This window comes from Muscardinus avellanarius, assembly GCF_963383645.1.
Source record: "Muscardinus avellanarius genome assembly, chromosome: 2".
In the NCBI taxonomy this organism is placed as follows: Eukaryota; Metazoa; Chordata; class Mammalia; order Rodentia; family Gliridae; genus Muscardinus; species Muscardinus avellanarius.
In genome coordinates this window covers 175,454,781-175,474,436 of record NC_137787.1, presented here as the reverse complement: position 1 = coordinate 175,474,436, position 19,656 = coordinate 175,454,781, and positions in this window count along the sequence as shown.

The window sequence follows — 19,656 nt, the reverse complement described above, 5'->3', positions numbered from 1 at the left end:
TGGGTCTTCTGCTTCTTTAAAGTGTGATGCCAGGCTCCTCTCACCATTTAGGATGTTGGAGCTCTGTATCTGCTTTCAAGCTCTTGGGTTATATTTTTGGATTTCTTGGGGCTGCTGCACCACTGTCCGTCAGAGCCAGGACTTGCAGTTTGGGGCCACAGCCCGCGATTGCCCTGGCAGCTGGGCTGCATCTGCTGCAGGGTCTTCACACACTCGGGCTTTTTGCTGTGAATTTCGCAGTTCAGAGTACTGGATTCCTTCCGCTGTGGTGCCTGGTTCTGTTTTGGTTTGTGACCTCTAATTATTTTATTTGTTGAGACACTGCCTTCTCGGTAGTTGAACTTTAAGCTACTGAGATGTGCTACATCCCACAGTTGCCATATTTTCTCTCCTAAATGAGATATTATAAAGTAATATCCAATGATATATAAAAGAGGATAGTGTATAATAACCAAGTTGAATTTAACTGCAAAGGTAATAAATTATTTAATATTTAAAAAAATCATTCAAATCAAAATATTTTAGTTGATTAATGGGAAATAAGGGGGTAATTATGGATTATATGAAGATAAAAATTTATAGATAGAGAAAAATTACAATAGTCAACATACTCTCTTATGTATTTTGAAAGTAGATTAGAAATAAAATACAACTTTCTTAAAGATATAATATCTGAATTAAAACTTTGGGATATGTCATACTCAGTGGTGAATTATTCTATTTCTATCTGTTCTTAAGATCAAGAGTAGGAATAGAATCAACACTACTGTTCAGGTTACGCTGTAGGTACTAGTCAATGCAATAAAACATGTACAAATAAACATAAAATATAAGAGATGGAAAGAAAGAATAAAACTACTTTATTTCCTGAAAATATTGATGTACTCCTAGAAGTTCCAAAAGAACATATATATGACACAATCTAAATTAGTGAATATAGAAATTCCACTCCATAAGAAATTAGTATACAGAAATTAATTCCATTTTATATTGTGCCAAAATAGAAATGATTAAAATTAACATTTATACTGGCAAGATAAACATGAGAGTTATTATAATAAATCTAATTTTTATTATGTAGTAGTTTGTAATTTTCACTCAAATTAAAAAACATTAGTGAAGGAAATAAAATAAAACAAATAAATGAGGCAATGTTCTAGGATCGTGAATATACTTCAGAATTCAACAACTGTCAATTATCTGTGAATAAATCTCAATATAATTCCTCTAGTTTTATGTATGTATGTGTGTGCATAATAAAATTAAAGACTAATTCTGAAATAAATTTGAAAATGCAAAGTGATAGTTTCTGAGCTAAGATAGGAATCTTGATGAAAAAATCATAACCAAAGGAGTAGTGCCAAAGATATTAAGATCTATTATAAGCAGTTAATTAGTACAAAAAGTCAATGGTGCAACAATAGAAAAGCCCGGAATGAGAACTGAATAGAAATCCCTGGTGATACATTTTCACACAAAGGGTCACTTGTTTTACAACAAATAGACTATTGTAAGCTGTGGAGTGAAGATGATCTTTTCAGTAACATACCATTCACTTGAAAAATTATAATTGATGGTAACAACGTACACAAAACTCAACAGCAAATAGCTATTTTATCCTATTAAAAAGCTTATGAGCTCATAGCGGTGGCACACGCTTGTAATCCCAGCATTTAGGAGGCTGAGACAGGAGGATCATGGTTTGCGGACAGCCTCAGCTACTTAGTGAAGTCTTTTGCAACTCAGTGAGACCCTGTTTCAAAAATAAGAAAAAATAGGACTCGAGATATAGCTTTGAGGTAGAATACCCCTGGGTTCCCTCCCCATTACCTAAAAAAAAATCTTTTGAAAAATATAAGAAAACACCACAGAGATTGTAGATTACACAAGATTGATGAAGCAGAACACAATGTCTAAATGTGTGTATTCAACACTATATTAAAATTGTGAAAAGTAGTCATCAAAAAGTAGGGAAGGAAGGTGAGGAGATAAAGGAAACACTTCATATAATGCTACATACAGACAAAATTATCAATGCCAATCTCCATATCATGTACAGGGAAGGGAGTGAGTGAGCTGGACATTGGGAGAAGCTCACCAATGTTCTGTGTGTGGTCCTATCACTCCAAATGTCAATGCGATGTGTGATTACAATGCACCAAAAAGTATATTTTAAAATTAATATTAAGAGAATATACCCTAAGAGGAGATAAAGTAAATGATGATATTCTTGTTTAACAAAGAAGTTGACTCAATTTTATAAAACCTTTGTAAAACTAGGAATATATAAAATTTTGACAATTTTTGAACAATTATAAAAGAAAAGGTATCTTAATTCCCAATGAACATGGAAAAAACTGAATGACATTAATAGAACAATGTACATTAACATGACAATATGCTAACAACAAGAAGTATGGCTAAAAGATTAAAAATAAAAATTTTGATTAAGATATTGAACAATAGATTTTCTCATATACTAATTTTTGTAGAAAGCGTAAATTGGCACAATCACTGCAGAATTTTGTTAAACAACAGAGCATATTTTATGACCCAATCATATTACTCTTAGGTATATACTCAAGAGAAATGTATAAATATGTTCATTTAAAAGCATGTGTTAGAATGCTTACAGAATATTACTCATAATTTTCAAGTGTAAACTACCTTAATATATATCATTGGTTAAATAGATAAGTAAGGTATGCTATATATTCAAAATCAAATATTATTTAGTAATGAGAATACACAATATACAACCAAACACAGCAATATGGACCAATATCATTGCCATAATTATTAACAAATAAGCCATACACAAATGAGAATATAATGATTATATCTAATTAGTCTGAATATATTGTCAAAGTCATATTATTACCTTCTAAATAGGGTAGAGTTAAATTTCTGGTACTTTTGATGAGGAGAATAGGCCACTGATATCTGAAATAGAATTATTAAACCATATTTAAGGGAAATCATGCTAATAAAATGATTTATTTGTTTATATATATACACATATGTTTGTGTGTTCAGATCCTACTCTCTCTCTAACTTGAATTACCTGCTCTAAAGAAAAATATATATGCAGTTTTCTTGTCTCCAATGGCAGGGTGGAGAGTTATGCACAACATCAGATATTTTAAGAATTCTAGGGAAGAGTATAGGAAGAAATATATTCTGAGGAATCTGCTGAAATCCAGTGCCCAAATTATTATGGGAAGCAAGCAAGCATGCCTTGTTCAGACAATAAATCTTAGAAGGTATTCATGTTAAATTAAATGTCGTTTTTGTCCACACAGATAAATGTACAATAGAAGATGATGTGCTGCATGCTTACACATTTTATACTATATGTGTCAGAGAGGATTCTCCCATTCAGGAAGAGAGGCACATAGAGATAATGGGACTTGACCATCACTCTATAGCCTGCATTTCTGTCTTATTTCAGGTAGCCTGGGGAAATGATATGTGATCAGTGGAAAAGAAAAACACTTTAGTTAGAGATTAATTGTAGCCCACAATACTCAGAAAAGCCAGTTCCCAGAGCAAAAGTGTCACTTGTCTGATCAAGTCACAACTGTCCTCCTTTCGTACTAATTTTATGTCACATGCAGAGCCCATGAGACTCCAGCTTGATTTTCACATTTGATATTAGATTATCTTAAAGTCAGTGAATAACAAGGTGGGAAGAGCCCTACACGCCTTACTTGTAAAAAGAAAAATGTATTTTCAAGAATTAAGCTGACATGGCCTTGGCAGCAACTTAGATTTATGTTTAAAAGTAAAAGCTACCCCTTTGGGGGAATCCTTATCTCTCACTTCAATGCCTTAAGCAAAACTGCTGGATCAATGAGGCTTTCTATTCACAGAAGTCTTCCTAAATGCTTGGGCCTGGCTCACTGATTGCTCAGCTATATTAAAGAATGATAGCACTCATCTATACTGCTATGGAAAACCATCTGTGCAAATATAGTCCAAGCAATGCATAACCAAAAACTGTGATGCTCTCTCTGCCCAGCTGGCAAATTTAAATAAGTACCCACAGCTAGGCTAATTCCTTTTTTGGAAAAATTTATGATATTTTTATTTATCTCTTGGCATATTGCATATACCCAGTCTTTTCTTTAACTTGAAAGAATATATACTATAGGCCAATGACACTTTTCTTTTGATCTATAAACTCAGGAAGAAAAAAATATCTGCCAATCTAAATGTCTTATTCACTAATGTGGATGTCCATGATAAAGACGTGTTCTCTTATGGAGCTAATTGAAATAAAGCCACCCTCCCTTCAACTGGAGAAATAACTAGCATGAAAATTGAAAGAATAATTTTAATCTTTAACCATAAATGGCATGTGTACTAACAACACAGTCTTTTTGTGTAGAAGCCTGTACCAGATATCATTGTTTCCCAAATCATTGTAGATTACATATGTAATAGTTGGGATTTAGAATGCCTCCCAAGACCTCACAGACAGCAGATAGCCATGTTGGAGGTGGGAACTGGCTGCTGAAGAGGAATGTGTGGGGGTGCAGCTTTGGGAATTATAGATAGTCTTTCCTGCCCTTGCGGGTCTTTCTTGCTTCTGGTTTTCATGACATAAGAGCAGAGCCTGGCTCTCTTCCTCTCTCTGCTTCCCTCTGCCATGCTCTGAGCTCTGTAGGCCTGGCCTGACAAGGATTAAACCTCTTAAATCTCCAGAACTGTGAGCAAATAAACCTTCCCCTAAGTTGCATGGTGAGTTATTTTGGGTCACAACAGTAAGAACGATGCCCAGGACAGCACACACTCTGGTCATATGCAAACTTCACATTTTTAATGTATCGCCACCAGCACCATTCATACTACATCGCTCTGATAGGAGATGACTCATTGTCACATGCTGAATTTTGTCAGAATGATAACACCCTTGTTATTTATGCATAGTTTGTGGGAGCTTATTATTATTAAGGAAATCAGCCGATTAGAAAATGCAAAGATTTTTTTTCCCCTCATGTTAGCTCAAATTATCAGTGATAATACTGTGTCCTAAGAAAATATTTAGATAAGGCTGAACTCACTGGTGGAAGTGATTATGGAGAATGGAATGCTCTCTGATTTCCCTTACAGACCTAGGCAGCCAGTGCAATAAATAATGAATCTGAAAATACTTGGATTATTTCCTTGGGGCAAATGGAGTTTCAAAACAGAGGTATAAGAAGAAAGCCTCCTAGAGTTCTAAGATAGACTCAATGATTTATAGGATTTTTCCTCCCATCTAGCTAGTTATGGGATTCTAGAGGCATAGTTAAGAAAAATACTATATGATGCTTTTCTATTACTGGGGTCCTGTTAATAAGAACTCTAGTTAAATTTTACAGGAGTCAAGTTGAACATATTTGATTCTAGCCTCTGTGGGTAATATTAATCAGAGTAGTTGACGTAGCTGCATGTTAATATGAAAATGTGTCCGAAGTCAGGTAAATATATGACCCAGGAAGAGTTGAGAAGAAGTCTGCCATGACCATGAATTTACTGTGTTTGTATAGGTCTCACAGTGGACACTGAGATCATAAGGTTCAGAGTGCACTTTTACAAGTTCTGTTTTTCTCCATTGTGTATGCAGTTCAGGACTTGGAAAGAGAAAGTAATGCTTCTCTCTTTACAAAAAGTAGGCTTTTTTCCTGCTGTCATAACGTGAATGTATATATATATACTCAGAGTTCCTTTTTTGCAGAGCAACCTGCTGCACAGCCAGCAAGAACCACCCTAGGCATCTCCCTGTGAAATTTAGAGTGCAGGAAAACAGAACAGCTATGCTGATATGGTTACTTTGTTTCTGATCTAGGAATCTGGTGCTTTCTGTCAGCATCTATAAAACTGTGGCAGACTCCGATCTTAGCATTAAGGAAGGGCAAAATCGATTCCCTTGCACATAAGTATTTTTTAGTTCAGCTTTTTAAATATGTTTCAAGAGTTTTATCCTCTGAGAAAAGTAGCAGAAGAAAGCTGCAATAATAATAAAATAACAGATTTTATCTCAACAATTCGCTTTCGATCTGTACCAAATTCTGCACATACATATAATAATATTTACAAAGGGAAAATAACTTCCTCATTAATATTTTTGTTTTACTTATTATTTAGCAAAATGTAAGAGTATGGATTACCCATAAATTTCTAACACTCATGTTCACATATGCCCAACGAATGAGAATATATACATCATATTTTTCACTTAATCTTGGAGATATTCCCAGGTTGACAGATTCCTCCTCTATTTTGTTCATTGCAATGGTGTCCAGGCAGATAACTACATCAATATTTAATTACTTTTATCTTCCTATTTCTGGAATTTAATATTACATAATAAACAAAAGTATAATGGATAATTATTACTCCAATTTCAATATTTCAGGGAAAATATTATCTTCAAAATTAAGTGGTTTTTGAAGTATTATAGCATTTTAAATATGCTTCCACCCAAGTATATTGCTTTTATATAATTGATATATATTTTAAATTATTTATTCTTTGCACACTTTATATTAGTCATTACTACTCAAAGAAATCTAAAAATGTCAGAACCTATCAAATGGAATCTAAATCAAGATATTTGTTCATCAGCTTTAATAGATATATTATGAAATATCCAGGTACAAAATAGAGGTGTAAAAATATGCAAGATAGTAATAAAAAGCTAAAAATTATATTAAAGAAATGATTTTACTGTGATAGATTAAAAAATTCCCTAGAAAGAAATTCAACTAAAAAGTACAAAACTTATACTCTAAAAACTATAAGACATGATTGAATGAACTTAAAAACCCCAATAAATGGGAAGACATACCTATTAATGTATCAAAAGACTTTATTGTTATCATCATAAAAATACTCCCCAAATGAGTCTCTAGATTCACTGCAATCCCTTGATTCAGAATCCCAGCTGGCTTACCTGCAGTGACTGGCAATCATAAAGTTAATATTGAACTCAAGGGACTCAACATTATTAAAATCTTAGAAAGAACAAAAAAGGAAGAATTATGCTTCCTGATTACAAACTTACAATTAAGCAACATTAAACAAGACAATTTGTAGCAAGCATAAGAAAGACATATAGATCAATAGAATAGAATTGAAAGTTCAGGGAAAAAATGTCTATTGTCAATTGATTATGAAAAGGATGGCAGGTTATTCAGTGGGGAAAGAACAGTCTAATCAATAAGTGGTGCTGAATCAAGTGTGTATCCATAGATAAAAGAGTGAATTTCGGCTCCTGCCTCATATATAAAAATATTAACTCTAACTCTCTCTTTTTCTCCTTCTCTCTCTCTCTCTCTCTCTCTCTCTCTCTCTCTCTTTCTCTCTCTCTCTCTCTCTCTCTCTCTCTCTCTCTCTCTTTATATATATATATATATATTTTATTTATACACATATACATATATTTCTCTATATATATCAAGGTAAGAATGAATAAAGAATTATACTTCCGCCGGGTGTGGTGGCGCACGCTTGTAATCCCCGCGCTTGGGAGGCGGAGACAGGAGGATCGCGCAGGTTCGAAGCCAGCCGCGCTGGCGTAAGAGACCCTGTTTCAGAAATATAAAATAGGTCTGGGAGTGTAGCCCGGAGGAAGGGCTTCCAGGAACCCCAGTACCACCAAAAAAAAAAAAAAAAAGAATTATACTTTCTAATTTCAAAATTTTAGTTTTTTATTTCAAAACTTACAATTAAGCAACATTATATAAATAAAATAAATAATATATATTAAAATATATATTACATTTATATAAGAAATTCTCTATATATCATTATATATCAAGCTATAACTCATATATATATATATGAGTTATAGCTTGATATATTATATAGGATTGCAGTTTGTGGACAGCCTCAGCTACTTAGTGAGGCCCTTCGCAACTCAATGAGACCCGGTTTCAAAATAAAGAATAAAACATAGGGCAGGTGGTGCAGCTCAGATGTCAAATGCCCCTGTGTCCCATCCCCAGACCCACACACACAAAAAAGAAAGTTATACCTTTACATATAAGTCTCTATATATAGAGAGATAGATACTTTTATAGAGGTATATATACACATATATATGTATATATATACTTATATCAAGAAAGATTATTACACAACATTTTTAAAAATCATAAGTACAAATAATTACAACTTATTTCACAACAGTTTCTTAAATGTGACACCAAGAACATAAGTTTTACCTGACAAAAATAGATTAACTTCACCCAAAGTGAAACTTCTTCACTTCACAAAATCTAATAGGCGGAAGAAACTGAAGAAGCTGAAAAGAAAACCCAGAGGATGAAAAGATGTATTTCAAATCACTTATGTAATGGGACTTGTAGCAAGGGCATCTAAAAATTACTTATATGGAAATAATATAAAGATAACAAGAATGGGCAAGAATAAATGACATTCAACACACATGTGACTCCAAATGCTGGGGAAAAACATGGAGTAACAGGAATACTCCTCAGTTTCTGGTAAACATAAAAATTATTGCAGCCACTGTTTGCCAATGTCATAAAAGCAAAACATTGTCTTATTATACCATTCCTGTAATTGTACTTCTAGGTATTTACCAAAGTAAGTTGAAAACATGTCGTCATAAAAACATATGCATAAGTATTTATAGCAACTATATTCATAATTACCCAAAATTGGGACTAAAAATATGTCCTTCCTTGGGTGAATAAATACACAAACTATGATCATCAATAAAATAAAAATTACCAAGCTATAAAAAGGCATGGAAGAATCTTAAAGATACTTTGCTAAGTAAAAGCAAGCATCAAAACACTAAATATTGTATTAATTATATTCACATAAAACAACTTATATGGGTTCTATTACATTCAAAAGAAAAATAGAAAAAACAAAACTATAGAGACAGTAAAAAGGTTAATGGTTGCCCGGTATTAGGGAGAAGGAGGGCCAGAGAAAATGTTGAAGCACAGACAAGTTGTTTTTTTTTTTAATTTCTTTATTGATGCAATGTAGTCATACATCTTAATGAAGTACAAGGTAGCAGAGGCATAAATGCACACATCCCTCACTTAGCCCTTCCCTCCCTCCTCCATGCCTCCTTCTCATGTTTGGCTCAATGATTGACTTTGATATGTTTGTCAATGTAGGTCATGTATATTGGGGAATTTCCCTCTTCTGCCCTCCCATCTGTTAGGTCACCTTATTTGTTCAACTATAGTTTCTTCTTCTTCATCTAGAGTTCCTCCTATGACCAATTTTCTTCTTAGCTTCCACATACTAAGGAGAGCATACACAATTTCTTACATTTCTACCAGCAGTATATGATACTTCTAATTTCACACTTTTCTAAGGGTTATTATCTGTATTTTTAAATTCCCACTCTCTGGGTGGGTACCTCATAGTATATCACTTCAAATTTGATTTGCATGCTTGTGTTAACGATGTCTGACGTCTTTATATATGCTTATTAGCCATCTGCATATCTTCCAAAGAGAAATATCTATTTGAAACTTTTGCCTTTAGAAGACGTTATGCCATGTGAAAAGTTGTATAAATAGTACAAATGCTATGTGATCTCACTTATACATATAACATAAAAAAGTCCAAGCCCAAAGGAGAGTGAAATGGTGGTTTTCAGGAATTGAGTTATGAGAAAAATTGGGAGATGGTAGTCAAATGATAGAAATTTTCCATTATAAGCTAAATAATTTCAAACGTCTAGTGTATAGAAGGAGTGATAAAGAAAATGTTAATTTGATTTTGCTAATTAATACACAGTGTTTACCTATATATAATCATTATGTTATACTCACAAAATACATTCTATCTTCTTTTGCCAATTAAATATTTATAAAATATTTATACATTAAAATATTTATATATTTAGAAATAAGTACAAAGGTATTCACTCATTTGAAAAAAGTAATAATTTTAGAACATATTTAGGCTTGCAGAAACATCAGTTGGAAGTATAGAATTCACATATATTTGCTCTCACCTGATATATAGTTCTCTCTATTAACCTTTTGAATTAAGGTACCTTTCTTATCTTATAATTGAGGAATTGATGTTTATGCACTATTAATGACTAAAATCTATAGTTTATATTATATTTCACTTTGTACTTTATGATTTATCGTGTGTTATTTTTTGTGGTACTGGGGATTGGGGCATTCTACCCATGAGCTACACCTCCAGCCCTTTTTTCATTCTTTATTGTGAAACAGGGTCTCACTGAGTTGTAAAAGGCCTCACTGAATAGCTGAGGCTGTCCAAGAACCCGGATCCTCCTGTCTCAGCCTCCCAAATTCTGGGATTACATGCATGCACCACCACACCCGGCCTCATTATGTGCTTTGGAAAGTTGCATCGTTTTACATATCAGTACTCAGTAATCTACAGAATATTTTTAATATCTAGCAAATAAGTAAGCCTAACTTGGAGTCATGGGAGATGGTAAGAGAAAAACTTCCTAAAGTATATGATGTACATTCACAAACATATCAAAGCCAATCACTAAGCCAAACATGAGAAGGAGGGAAGGGGGAGGGAATGGGGTGGAAATTGGGGAAGGCTAAATGAGTGATGTGTGCATGTATACCTCTACCATCTTGTATCCCATTAAGATGTATGACTACAATGCACCAGTAAAAAATAGAAAAAGAACTATAAAACATTGTAAGGCTTCATAGAACAATCTAATAGATTCTAAGTAGAGGCATCAAAATTCTCAGTAATGACATGCCTAGATAAATTGCCTAGGGAAATTAAAACATATATTCTTCTGCCAGGCATGGTGGCGTATGCTTGTAATCCCAGCATTTTGGAGGCTGAGACAGGATGACTGTTGTTCACAGCCTCAGCTATTTAGTGAGGTTCTTTGCAATTCAGTGAGACCCTATTTAAATATCAAGAATAAAAAATAGGGTTGAAGGTATGGCTCAGAGGTAGAATGGTCCTGAGTTCAATACCCCATACCTCAAATTAATTAATAAAACATATCTTCTACAAAAAGTTTCACACCGATATTATAGCAGCATTGTACATAGGAAACATTAAGTGATAAAGGGATAAAATGTACAAAGTATGTTACATTCATGTAAAGAAATATTATTTGACTATTAAAAGGAATGAAGTACTGATACTTAATGCCATATGGATTAACCATAAAACCATCATGATACATGAAAGAATCCAGTTACACACACACACACACACACACACACACACACACACCTCTTACATGATCATGTTCCCAGAAAAGCCCCCAAAAATGACATTCATAGAAACATAAGGTAGATTAGTAATTGCCTATGCAGTATTGAAGTGATTAAAATTTAAAGGAGAAAGAGTGTTTTTTTGGGGGTGATGAGTTTTCCAAAATTGGTTGTAGTTATGGTTGCATAATCCCTTGTAAACATTAAACTTTAGTCGTAAATATGTGACTTGCATGGTATAATAATTATAGTTAGTAACGTTATTTAAAAAATATCCAGGATAATAAGCATTTTTATTTAAAATATAGTTAACAACATAGACTGTACAGTATTATGGTCTGCCTCTATAACTGAGCTCTGTCCCTTAATAACTATAATCTCTCTGTGCCTCAATTTCTTATTTAAAAATTGAAGTGGTACTAATTACTTTCTCAGGTTGTATGTGTACGTGTGTGTGTTTGTGTGTGTTTGAATGATCCATGCAAAATACTTAAATCAATGTTTACCAAAGAATAAGTTAGATAAACACTTGCTTTGAGAGTAATTATTCCAGCAGTGGAGTTTGAAGTTTCAGAAACTAAAGAATGTTTTATGTGACTTTTTTGAAAATGTCACAGATGCAATTAAAATATGTGAACCAAAATTTTCAGTACAAAAAAATAAAATATTTAGAGCATGGGTTTTGAAAACTACCAAGAAGGTGTGGACTAAACTATTTATTTTCTTTTAATTATCTCAGTATCCTTTTGTGTTGTAAAGACATCCAAGTGAAGAAGGTATTTCTCTCGGATTCTTTTATATTTTAGAAATAATGATCTCTCTAACATAAATGATTAGACTGCTTATATACTAAACTGGCCAGGTGAGGAATTATCCTGTTTAGGATATAACAGTTTTATATTTGTTCCCTATTGTCACAATACACACATACACATGTTGAAATAGCCAATAAAAATTTCAAACAATATAGCAGTGTTCAAAAGTAACACATTAAAAATTATCCAAGTTGACTTCTTGTGTCTGCCTCTAACAGGGTATCTCAGTAAGTACTGCTTAATTTACCATACTGTCACCAGGAAAAAAAAGGAAGTTCATTTCCTTATTATATTTTGTACAACCTGGTATCTTTGAATGCACTTTATTGCTAGAAAAAATATATCTTAAGTGATATAATTATCTTTGGATTGTCAAATTATTTATGATTAAACCATGAAAGCTCTATCCAGGCAGCCATAAAGGTCAAGAACAAACCTCAAAGAAGGGAAATTAAAAGTGAAATAGAAATTTAATTCCTCAATTACTCTTTTATGCCTCTCTATTGCCTCCCATGATGAATAAACAGCAAATCAATATTTGAAGGCCTCTGACTATAAACAAAGACGGCCTCTTTTTAAATTATGCTCGTTAACTCTTCCTATTTACAAAAGACTGGTATGATCTTTAAAACATAAAACTCACACTGAATTTTTGGTGTGGGATTGTCTTTCTTACGAGTATTCAAAAAATCAAGTTATTTTAGTTGCAACTGTACAAAAGCATTTTCTTGGATCAGACTTAGTTTCTAATGTATGCTAGACAAGTGCTCTACTATTGAGCTGTACCCTCAGGTACAGTAAAAAGTAAAGCTTGATAATCAACTTAAGAATATATTTATATCTCAGTGGGCAGTAGTATTTGAAGACACATGGATCTTTAAAACAGGATTGTTTGTTCTTTATTGACAGGCAAGAACTTTTGAAAATTTGATTAAAATTTAAAATTTATTTAAGAAAACAATCATATAAATTGATCCCTAATATAGAGCAATATATGCCACCCACACAGGAGATCTCATCCATCTGTGACCTGCTTCGAGTATTTGCTTACTGCTCCACATGTCTCCCTAGAAAATGCTCTCCAATTAATTGTTAAGATCTTATACTTATTAATGTGGAAAGTATATCTATTTAACCTCTAAGAGAATTTCTGGGTTGCTCTCAATTTTTCACTTTAATTTATGTCATCTACAAATATATGAACAAATAACTTTCTTGATTGGCAAACAAAATATTGGAAAAAGAAAAAAATAGAATTCGTCAAATAGTAAAGAGGAAAGAAATAGTAAAAGAGTAAAGAATAAAAAATTAGTAAAGAGTAATATTTGATGAGAAACTTGGGCCCTCCATGTTTCAAAACTTGTGATAGTTATGCTCTTAGAAGTAGAGGTTAACTTTCTAAATTCTAATTTTTTATTTAAATATCTTAATATTTTGATCTAAGACCCTTTTTCCACTTTATTTTCCCTTTAATATTTATACCATATTCTGGAGAGGAAATAGGCCAATCAAACCTTCATTTTTCCTATGTTACCACCTTGTTTTAAATCTCCTAGATTCATAAATTTAGCCATAAAAGCTTTCATACAAGTTATGTATTACTTTTTGTGTGTTTGGTAATGGGGATTAAACTCAGAGACACTCAGCCTCCATGCTACGCTGACACCCCTTTATCTTTTTTGAAATAAGGTCTGCTTGTTAGTGGTGAGAAACAAACAGCAAAAGGAATGTAGCAGGGCCAGCTTGGAGCTGTTGCCATCAGTGTTCTCATTGCTGTGATCTAAAACACCTGACCACCATAACTTGGAGCAAGGTTTATTTGCTCACAGTTCTGTAGATTTCAGGGATTCAATCCATGCCATTCTGGGTCTGCATAGTTCAGGGCATAGTAGTGGAAGGCAGAGAAAGATGGAGAAAAACATCATCATGGAGGCTGGAAACAAGATAAAGCCACCAAGTTGATTAAACGACATAAGCACAATTACTAAGGCCAAACCTCAGTGAACACCTCCTTTATCCCACTTTCCTAGGTAACAACCCAGTAAATCAGTTATAATTAATTTATCCACTGATGAGATTACAACCCTCATTATCAATTCTGAACATAAACAAAGTGCTATCTCAGGGACAGTCTATATTTAAACATAACAGGATGGAAATCAGAGTTTGGTCTTTGGAAAAGTCACAGTGATTAGGCATGTGAATGGATTATGAACTAGAGGATACTGAACAGGATTAGACTAGGATTTGAGGATGAGATTGTAGTGGTCTTGTGAATTCAAATAGAGATTAAAAAAGGATAGAGTTGTGATGTAATGAAAGAGATGTCTTCTCTGTTCAGCAACCAAGTGCTCTGAGAAAATTGAGACTAGAGAAGCCAGAGTTAATATTGCACCGGTGCACCCCAGTCCAGGAATGGGTAGAGTACAGAAAGATTCCTGGACTCTTGGCTGAGGATCCCAAATGCAGCATTCTTTGGGGTACCCACCAAAGGAAACGTTGCATGTTCTTCTGTCAATTTGATTAATAATACTGAGATGTTTTGAGTATCCTCTAAATATTATACTTAGATTAGACTTTTAACAATGAATGACTGAATACTGATACTTTAAGTACCTTATATATTATAATCATTTGATAGTCCAACAATCGTATTGTCTTATCATAATATGGGCCTTTTTCACTTTGTGGATTTCTGACAAACTTGAATTTTAGTTACCACAGTTTAATAAGAACAACACCACTTCCTTAATAACAAGTTTCAAAACAACTGAATAAATGTATAAACTTTGCTGCTACCTCTTCAGTCCACACATCAGTACAGAAATAATAGATGCACATCATGGCCAGGGACCAATCCCATCACTTCTTTCAAAGTCTGTCAGATTGGCCACACACATCTGCTATTAAGTTCATTCACAAATAAAAATGCCTTTCGTTGTGTAGTCACATTGTCTCCCATTGATAGATGCAAATGATATTTTACAAATAAAAATTAATAATAGAAAGAGAATGGCCAGCAAAGATGAAGGTGCAGCACAGTGACGAAAAGTTGTAAAACTGGAGTGAAATCAAATGTAATTAGAAGCTAGCTAAGCATGGAAGTGTTGATGCTGCCCTCTTCAGAGAGACTCTAGGGATGCAGCCAGACAAAGACTGTGAAGCCAAACTTACTAGCCCACATGAGGAAATTGCTTTGATGATGAACCCTACGTGAAGGGATATTTACAAATGCAGGGCACATTAAAGAAGCTTTTGGAGATGCTTTCCCATATTGGAAAAATAAAAGATAAAATGAGGAAAGAGAATGCCATTCAAAAAGAAGCATTGTAATTCACTGAGATATAGAAAGATGCATTTCATATCCTAAATGTATAAAAGGAGAAAGCAAGTAATGTTGTGATTACAATTCATAAGTTCTTGTTACAAAGAATAAAAAACCACCTTGACAATGTTTTGAGTGTTTAATATAGTGCATACTAAATGCTTATTTGTTTATTATCTTCATTCCCTTGGACATCTGCAATTGACAATAAAAGATTGCAATATGTTGACAATCATTTTTTTGAAGGTGATGAAGTCATCACAATTTTCCTCATTGAATTTTAAAATAGGTTTGCTTAGGCTTGCTTATTACCCTTAATTCTAGATTCCAAAGTGAAGAATGTCTATATGTTATATGAAACCAAAGAAACTATTCATCTACTCATTTTATTGAAATAATTCAGAAATGCAGTAGTATGGCAAAAGTGAAGACAAATGACAAGATTCTACTTCTATTGACTATTGTTTATAATAATGTTTACAGATTTTTGCAGCATATATCATCTACATCATTTTCTTTTACTTCCTTAAAAGATCAGGCACATTTCCTTCAAGTTCTATTTATAGTATATCACTGTCAAGGAAGTTCAGAACATTCTCTGTCTCTGAAGTATATATATTTCAAGGTTTTTTGTTGCTTGTTTTTGTTTTTTTATTGGTGGTACTGGGGTTCCCGGAAGCCCCTCTACCTCCAGGCTACACTCCCAGACCTATTATATACTTTTTTTTTAATTTAGAAACAGGGTCTCTCTCTCTCTCTTTTTTTTTTTTTTGGTGATACTGGGGTTCCTGGAAGCCCTTCTACCTCCGGACTACACCCCCAGACCTATTTTTACATTTTTATTTGGAAACAGGGTCTCCTAAGCCAGTGCGCGTGGCTGGCTTCGAACCAGCACAATCCTCCTGTCTCTGCCTCCCAAGTGTGGGGATTACAAGCGTGCGCCACCACACCCGGCCTATATTTCAAGTTTTTTATATTGTCTTCCAATGATGAAGCAAGTGATATTTTATTTAAAATTAATAATAGAAAGAAGAAACGACTATATATGTGGTTTTCAAACTCTTTCATTCCTCAGCTTATCTTCTTATGAAAGAGAGAGAGAGACAGACAGATAGACAGAGACAGAGACAGACAGAGAGAGAGAGAGAAAACAGATAATATATCTTTCTTTTTGAGAGTTCTAGATTGGCCTTCCTCCTAATTAAATTACTTTCTACACGGTTGCAGTTCTATAGGAATGGTTGTGTAATGCTATTATAGCATGTGATATAGAAAAAAGTCACATATTCGATGATAATCTGAGGTTCTTAAGCTCTAGTTCCTCTTGCTCATCTATGATTTTCTAGTACATAGTACAATTATAATTTACAGGAAAAAATTTTATATTTTGTTTTGGTATTGGGTATTGAACCCAGAGGCATTCAATCTCTGAGATATACCCAGCCAATTTTTTTTTTTTAAAACAGTCTCACTAAGTTGCTGAGGAACTTACCAAGTGCTAAACTGGCCTCAAGCCTGCAATTCTCGTGTCTTTGCCTACCAAGTACTGGTATTACAGGTGTTATCCACCACTTTTGACTTCTAGTAATAAATATTTTAATTTCATTTATCATAATTAAATGTACTTTGGGGCTATATTTATACTTTACAAAGATATACCTTTTGGAGAGTGAAACTGAATCATATGCTTACTGAAATGCAGTATTCTGTTGTTGCTATTCATATTATTGATTTGAGTGTGTGTGTGTGTGTGTGTGTGTGTGTGTGTGTGTGTGTGTTTCTAGGAATTGAACCAGGAACATTTTACTTCCAGTTGTACCCTAGGTTTTTTTTTTTTTTTTAATTTGGAAACAGAATCCTACTATGTTGGATCCTCTCTAAGAACCTTTCTAAGTTATTAAGGCTAGCTTTGAATATAACATCCTCCTGTCTCAGCTTCCCAAGTGTTAAAATTATGGGTTTGTGACACTACACCCAGGTTTATATTAATTGTTTATCATGTTGCAAATAGCAGAAAATGGAGTGGCTTATATATTCATCTGTGCTTTAGGAACATTTTTCAGAAAATCTGGATCAAAGACTATTAACTATTTTAAAGAATACATATGTAAATAATGAATTAGCAATTTCATACCTATCTACAATTTATTAGGTCTTTTTTCTTTAGACTATAGTTTGAAACTTTATTGATGGATAAGATTCTGCAATAAAGAAGTAGTTTTGAACTAAAATTATTAGTCATTGTGCTTTAAAATGAAAAATAAATATTAAACTTTCTAAACTGATGATACTAAATGAAGTCACATTAAGCTTATGAACTGTTTATTTCATTATATCCTGAGATATTAAATAAATCCATTATAATGAATTTATCTTGATGCTGACCCAGGCCTGTAGAGTGCGGATGGAAGTGGGTCACTGAGGGTGTGATCTTGGGGATTAGGTATATATGGTCCTCTCGTCACTCTGCTCTTCCTTTCTTTCTTCTTGCTTCCATGATGCCAGGTGCACAACCCATGTGATCTTTCTCTTTCTACCTTCTACCACCATTCCCTGAAAGCTGGGGTCCCTGGCCTCATATGGACTGAACCCAAGACAGTAAGAAAATATATCTTTCTTCCACAAGTTACATGGTCAAGCCTTTAGGTTATGGGCATGAGAATACTGACCAGAACAGAAAATGGTGCCAGGGAAGTGGAATTGTTGCTACATCTAAGACTTGCCATGTGGATGCAACTCTGTGGAACTGGTTTGTGAGAAGAAATTGGAAGGGCTAGAAGTGGCTTGAAAGGTGGATAGTAGAGATTGTGCTCAGGAGATTTTGGTTAGCAAAGAGGACTCTATTAGTAAATAGAGTAGCGGTGACTTGTGCTACACTTTGAAAAAGAACATATCCACATTTTTCCCATGTCCTGAAACTTTGTGTAAGGCCAAATTTAGATGATGCTCTAAATAAAATGATGGAAGAAATATTAAAACAGCAAACTATCAAACCAAATTATGGAAATTGATGTCTGCATTTAGGTAACTGTACTCTAAATTTTGGGAGCAGAGAGTAAAGCAGAGAAACTTTATGGATTTCCAATTTGGCCTGAAAGGTATATATAAAGCTGGGGTTCAGAGAGTTGATGTCATGGAAGAAAGGAAGACGGCTGAAAGAAAAGAGGAACTGGTGGCCATGGTGGAGGCAGGCCAGCAATAGCCATGTTGGCAGGCTATTGGAGGCAGCAGGTGAAGTTGAGTCCAGGGGCAGCCCAGATATACTTGGGGCCAGAGGCTGCCTTGATGTTGCAGGCCCAAGGGCCCTGATTAAAAACATCCCAGAGACAATAATTAGGGAGGGCGTAAGTACCTTTTCTGTTGGCAGCCCATATCAGAGCCCACATAATGCTATTTTTAGCTAAAAAAAAGGAGACCATGGAGGCATTTCCTTACATTTCAAAAGAAGGCCTAGGAAGTCAGGCAACATGTGGAAGAGTCAGAATCCCTTTAAGAGATCCCTAATGGGGCATTTTTTGAAGCTGAGGATGAAGCTAAGATTGTAAAAAAAAAAAAATAAAAAATAAAAAATAAACTAAGATTTAAAAAAAAAAAAAAACCTGAGATTTAGAAATGCCAGAAACATAGAATGACTGTGAGGAAAGTTTGCTAGCTGAAAGCCATGGAGGCAGGTTTGTAGAAGCAGCAAACTGCTCCTTGCAATCAGCCAGGCCACAGAGGCAGGTTGGCCAAGGTCCCTTGGAGATCACATCTCACCACCATGTGCCATGTATATCAGAAGTGAAGCTGCCAAATTAAATACTTGCCCTGCTGGATTTTTTTTTTTTTTACTATTTTGGTCTCATCCCTTCTTTTTATGTTTCTATTTCTCTTTTGGGGAATGCAAATGTTTACTCCTTACCTTTGAATATTGGATGCATGTAATTTTCTTTTTATTTCTTTATTGTCTTTTACAGGAGCACACAAGAGTTCACCTTGAATCTAAGGGAAATATTGGGAGTCTTCATCAATGCTGAAAGTGTTAAGACTATGAGAACTCTTGGAGAGAGCTTTATGCATCATGCAGTCTGAGCTGGGCAAGAAGGGCAAGAATGCTTTAGGGGCCAGGAGTGTGATGTTACAGTTAGATTAAAAAAAAAAAAATCCCCTAAAGAGCTCTTTTGTTAATGTTTAGCACTTATGTAATTGATTCATGAGGGGAGTAATCACAGTGTGTGTGTATGTGTGTGTGTGTGTGTGTGTGTGTGTGTGTGTGTGTGTGTATATATATATATATATATATATATATATATTGTAATGG